Here is a 6,000-nt window from a genome sequence, read left to right as displayed (position 1 = left end):
GAAATGATAGATATGTTACATCTAATCTATCAACTTTAATTGATCAGTAGTGTCTTCCCGGAAGCTTGTGTTGAGAATAATTTGTTTTTTAATTTTTTTTCATTTATTTATTTTCAGATGTACATCATAATATATTTCGAATTCTGTGTAGATTACACCACGTTCACCACCCGAAAACTAATTATAGTCCATCCCCTCACATGTGAGCTTAATCACCCCTTTTCCCCTCTCTCCTCCCCTCTTCCCCTACAGTAACCACCAATCCAATCTCCATTGCTATGTGTTTGTTTGTCATTGTTTTTATCTTCTATTTATGAGTGAGATCATATGGTATTTGACTTTCTCCCTCTGGCTTATTTCACTCAGTGTAATACCCTCCAGGTCCATCCATGTTGTCACAAATGGCCGGATTTCATCATTTCCTATGGCTAAGTAGTAGTCCATCGTGTATAAATACCACATCTTCTTTATCCATTCGTCCCTTAATGGGCACCGAGGTTGCTTCCAAGTCTTGGCTATTGTGTATAATGCTGCAATGAACATAGGGGTGCAAGTATCTTTATGCCTTTGTGTTTTCAAGTCCTTTGGATAAATACCCAGCAGTGGGATAGCTGGGTCATATGGTAGATCTATCCTTAATTTTCTGAGGATACTCCATACTGCTTTCCATAGTGGTTGCACCAGTTTGCACTCCCACCAGCAGTGAACAAGGGTTCCCCTCTCTCCACATCCTCTCCAACATTTGTTGTTTCCTGTCTTGTTAATTATAGCCATTCTGACCGGGGTGAGGTGATAGCTCATTGTAGTTTTGATTTGCATTTCCCTGATAGCTAATGATGTTGAGCATCTTTTCATATGCCTGTTGGCCATCTGTATATCTTCTTTGGAGAAATCTCTGTTCAGATCTTTTGCCCATTTTCTAACTGGATTGTTGGTTTTTTTGTTGTTGAGCTGTATTAGTTCTTTGTATACTTTGGATATTAACCCCTTATCTGATATATGGTTTGCAAATATCTTCTCCCAATTGTTAGGTTGTCTTTTCGTTTTGTTGATGGTTTCCTTTGCTGTGCAGAAGCTTTTTAGTTCGATGAAGTCCCATTTGTTCATTTTTTCTTTTGTTTCCCTTGCCCAGCAGACATGGGACTTGAAAATATGCTACTCAGACCGATGTCAAAGAGCATACTGTCTATGTTTTCTTCTAGAAGTTTCATGGTTTTGGGTCTTACATTCAAGTCTTTAATCCATTTTGAGTTGATTTTTGTGCATGGTGTAAGGGAATGGTCTACTTTCATTCTTTTGCATGTGGCTGTCCAGTTTTCCCAACACCATTTATTGAAGAGACTCTCCTTTCTCCATCGTATGCTCTTGGCTCCCTTGTCGAACATTGGCTGTCCATAAACGTGTGGGTTTACTTCTGGGCTCTCAATTGTGTTCCATTGATCTGTGTGTCTGTTTTTGTGCCAGTACGATGCTGTTTTGGTTACTCTGGCTTTGTAGTATATTTTGAAATCAGGGAGTGTGATACCTCGAGCTTTGTTCTTTTTTCTCAGGAATCCTTTGGCTATTCGGGGTCTTTTGTTGTTCCATATAAATTTTAGGATTCTTTGTTCTATTTCTGTGAAAAATGTTGTTGGAACTTTGATAGGGATTGTCTTGAACCTATAGATTGCTTTAGGAAGTATGGACATTTTAATGATGTTAATTCTTCCAGGCCAAGAGCACAGAATATCTTTCCATTTCTTTGTGTCTTCTTCGATTTCTTTCAACAATGTTTTATAGTTTTTGGCGTACAGATCTTTCACCTCTTTGGTTAAGTTTATTCCTAGGTATTTTATGCTTTTTGTTGTAATTGGAAATGGGATTGTATTCTTAATTTCTCTTTCTGTTACTTCGTTGTTAGTGTATAGAAATGCCACCTATTTTTGCACGTTGATTTTGTATCCCATGACTTGACTGTATTCCTTTATTGTTTCTAAAAGTTTTTTAGTGGAATCTTTAGGGTTTTCTAGATACAAAATCATATCATCTGCAAAGAGTGACAGTTTCACTTCTTCTTTTCCAATGTGGATCCCTTTTATTTTTTTTTCTTGCCTGATTGCTCTGGCTAGGACTTTCAATACTATGTTAAATAAGAGTGGTGACAGTGGGCATCCTTGTCTGGTTCCTGTTCTTAGAGGGATAGCTTTCAGTTTTTCTCCATTGGGAATGATATTTGCTGTGGGTTGTCATATATGGCCTTTATTATGTTGAGGCACTTTCCTTCTATACCCATTTTATTTAGAGTTTTTATCATAAATGGATGCTGTATCTTGTCAAATGCTTTCTCTGCATCTATTGAGATGATCATGTGATTTTTATTCTTCATTTTGTTAATGTGGTGTATCACGTTGATAGATTTGTGGATGTTGAACCATCCCTGCATCCCTGGAATGAAACCCACTTGCTCATGATGTATGATCTTTTTAATGTATTGTTGTATTTATTTGCTAGTATTTTGTTGAGGGTTTTTGCATCGATGTTCATCAGTGATATTGGCCTGTAATTTTCTTTTTTTGTGTGGTCCTTGTCTGGTTTTGGTATCAGGATAGTGTTGGCTTTGTAGAATGAGTTAGGAAGCCTCCCCTCCTCTTCAGTTTTTTGGAAGAGTTTGAGAAGGATAGGTATTAAGTCTTCTTTGAATGTTTGGTAGAATTCACCAGGGAAGCCATCTGGTCCTGAAATTTTATTTTTTGGGAGGTTTTTGATTCCTGTTTCGATCTCCTTACTGGTGATTGGTCTATTCAAACTTTCTACTTCTTCTTGGTCCAGTTTTGGAAGTTGTATGTTTCTTAAAATCTATCCATTTCTGCTAGGTTATTCAATTTGTTGGCATATAGCTTTTCATAGTATTCTCTTACTATCTTTTCTGTTTCTGAGGTGTCCGTTGTAATCTCTCCTCTTTCATTTCTGATTTTATTTATTTGAGCCTTCTCTCTTTTTTTCTTGGTGATGAGTCTAGCTAAGGGTTTGTCAATTTTGTTTATCTTTTCAAAGAACCAGCTCTTGGTTTCATTAATTTTTTCTATTGTTTTTTTAGTCTCTATTTCCTTTATTTCTGCTCTGATTTTTATTATTTCCTTCCTTCTGCTGATTTGGGGCTTTCTTTGTTGTTCTTTTTCCAGTACCTATAGATGCACTTTTAGATTGTCTATTCGGGATTTTTCTTCTTTGTTGAGGTAGGACTGAATTGCTATAAACTTCCCCTTAGAACCGCTTTTGCCGTATCCCACAGATTTTGGCATGTCATGTTTTCATTTTCATTTGTCTCCAGGAAGTTTTTGATTTCTTCATTGACCCAATCGTTGTTCAGTAGCATTTTGTTTAATCTCCACATTTTTGTGGCTTTTCCGGTTTTCTTCCTGTAGTTGATTTCTAGTTTCATACCTTTGTGGTCAGAAAAGATGCATGGTATTATTTCCATCTTCTTAAATTTATTGAGACTTGTTTTGTGGCCTAATATGTGATCAATCCTGGAGAATGTTCCATGGGCGTTTGAAAAGAATGTCTATTCTGTGGGTTTTGGATGGAATGTTCTGTATATATCTACTAAGTCCATCTGGCCTAATGTGTCCTTTAAGGCCAGTGTTTCCTTATTGATCTTATGTTTGGATGATCTATCCATTGGTGTAAGTGGAGTGTTAAAGTCCCCCAATATTATTGTGTTACTGTGTATTTCTCCTTTTATGTCTGTTAATAATTGCTTTATATATTTAGGTGCTCCTATGTTGGGTGCATAGATATTTACAAGTGTTATATTTTCTTGTTGGATTGTTCCCTTTATCATTATGTAGTGCCCATCTTTGTCTCTTGTTACAGTTTTTGTTTTAAAGTCTATTTTGTCTGATATAAGTATTGCTACCCCTGCTTTCTTTTCTTTGCCATTTGCATGGAATATCTTTTTCTATCCTTTCACTTTCAGTTTGTGAATGTCTTTAGGTCTGAAGTGTGCCTCTCGTATGCAGCATGTACATGGGTCTTGTTTTTTTATCCAATTGGCCACCATATGGCATTTGATTGGAGCATTTAGTCCATTGACATTTAAAGTAGCTATTGATAAATATGTATTTATTGCCATTTTGTCACTTTGTTTTTCTGGGTGTTTTAGTAGTTCTCTGTTGTTTTCTTTTTCTCTTGTTCTCTTCCCTCGTGGTTTGATGGCTATCTTTAGTAATATGTTTGATTTCTTTTGTCTTACTTTTTTTCCTGCTTGTTATAGGTTTCTGATTTGTGATTTACCATGAGGATCCTATTTAATATTCTATGCATATAACAGTTTATATTGAGTTGATAGACTCTTTAGCTTGACCTCTTTCTAAAAGCTCTACTTTTTCACTCCCCTCCTCCGACATTATGTGTTTTTCAAATCATATATAGTCTTTTGTTTAGTGTGTGTCTATCCATTACCCTCTTATCATTGAAATAGGTGATTTTAGTACGTTTGTCTTTTAACCTTCATATTATTTTCACAGGTAGTTGATCTGCTGCCTTTACTATATTTTTACCTTACAAGTGATTTTATTGCCTGGTTTTTTGTTGTTGCTGTTTTGGTTTTTTTGATAATTTTTTTTAAATCTCTATTTGTGGTCATTGCTTTCCCACTTAAATAAGTCCCTTCAGCATTTCTTGCAGAACTGGTTTCTTGGTGATAAACTCCTTTAATTTTTGCTTGTCTGGGAAGCACTTTATCTCTCCTTCCATTCTGAATGACAACCTTGATGGATAGAGTATTCTTGGCTGTAGGTTTTTTCCTTTTAGCACTTTAAATACGTCGTGCCATTCTCTTCTCGCCTGTAGGGCCTTGGCTGAGAAGTCCGCTGATAGCCTGATGGGCTTCCCTTTATATGTCACTTGTGGCCTTTCTCTTGCTGCTTTTAGGATTCTCTCTTTGTCTTTAATTTTTGACATTTTAATTATAATTGGTGTGGGCCTCTTTGGGCTTATCTTCTTTGGAGCTCTCTATGCTTCCTGAACTTGGATGTCTGTTTTCTTCCTCAGGTTAGGAAAACTTTCGTCTATTATTTCTACAAATAAATTTTCTGCCCCTTTCTCTCTCTCTTCTCCTTCTGGGACACCTATAATCCAAATGTTAGCATGCTTGATATTGTCCCAGAGTTCCCTTACACTGTTCTCATTCTGTCTAATTCTTTTTTCTCTTTTCTTTTCTGCTTGGGTGATTTCCTCGAGTCTTTCGTCTAGCTTGCTGATCCGCTCTTCTGCTTCCTCTACTCTGCTATTGAGTCCCTCTAGAGAATTTCTCATTTCCAGTATTGTAGTCTTCATTTCTGACTGTTTTTTTTTATATCCTCCAGTTCTTTGCTGATGTGCTGTGTCCATCCATTCTTCTCCCCATATCTGTGAGCATCCTCATGATAATTTGTTTGAACTCTTTGTCAAGTAGGTCACTAGTTTCTGTTTCATTTAGTCCTTTTTCTGGGGTTTTGTACTGTTCCCTTGCTTGAAAGGCATTTCTTTGCCTCCTCATCATGCCTCTTTCTCTGTGCTTATTTCTATGTATTAGGTGAGTCAGCTATGTCTCCTGATCTTGGAGAAGTGGCCTTATGTATGAGATGCCTTATGAGGCCCAGCAGTGTGCTTCCCTCTCATCACCAGTCCATAAGAACCAGGAGTGACCCCTTTGTGAGCTACTTGTGTCCTGCTGTGGCAGGGTTGCTCCCACTGCTGGTACCCAGGCAGTCTAATCTTTCCTTCCCTGGCCAGCTGTTTGTAAATCCAGTTTGGGGAGCCTCAGCACTGTTTGCTACAAAGTCTATCAGCACACTCCTATTGCAGTTTTCCTCTTAATTGGGTCGGTACCCAGTGTAGCTGGTTGCTAGGCTCAGGGGCATACAGTTGTGATAGGCCTCAGGCCTACAAGGCTGTTGTCAGTTCTCTTGGGAGTGCAGCTGAGTGGGGCTGGCCCTAGGCATAGGGGCACTCAATTGTTTCAGGCTTTGGAAGGTG

Source organism: Equus asinus, chromosome 2 (assembly GCF_041296235.1).
Source record: "Equus asinus isolate D_3611 breed Donkey chromosome 2, EquAss-T2T_v2, whole genome shotgun sequence".
NCBI lineage: Eukaryota > Metazoa > Chordata > Mammalia > Perissodactyla > Equidae > Equus > Equus asinus.
This window is presented reverse-complemented; position numbering follows the sequence as displayed.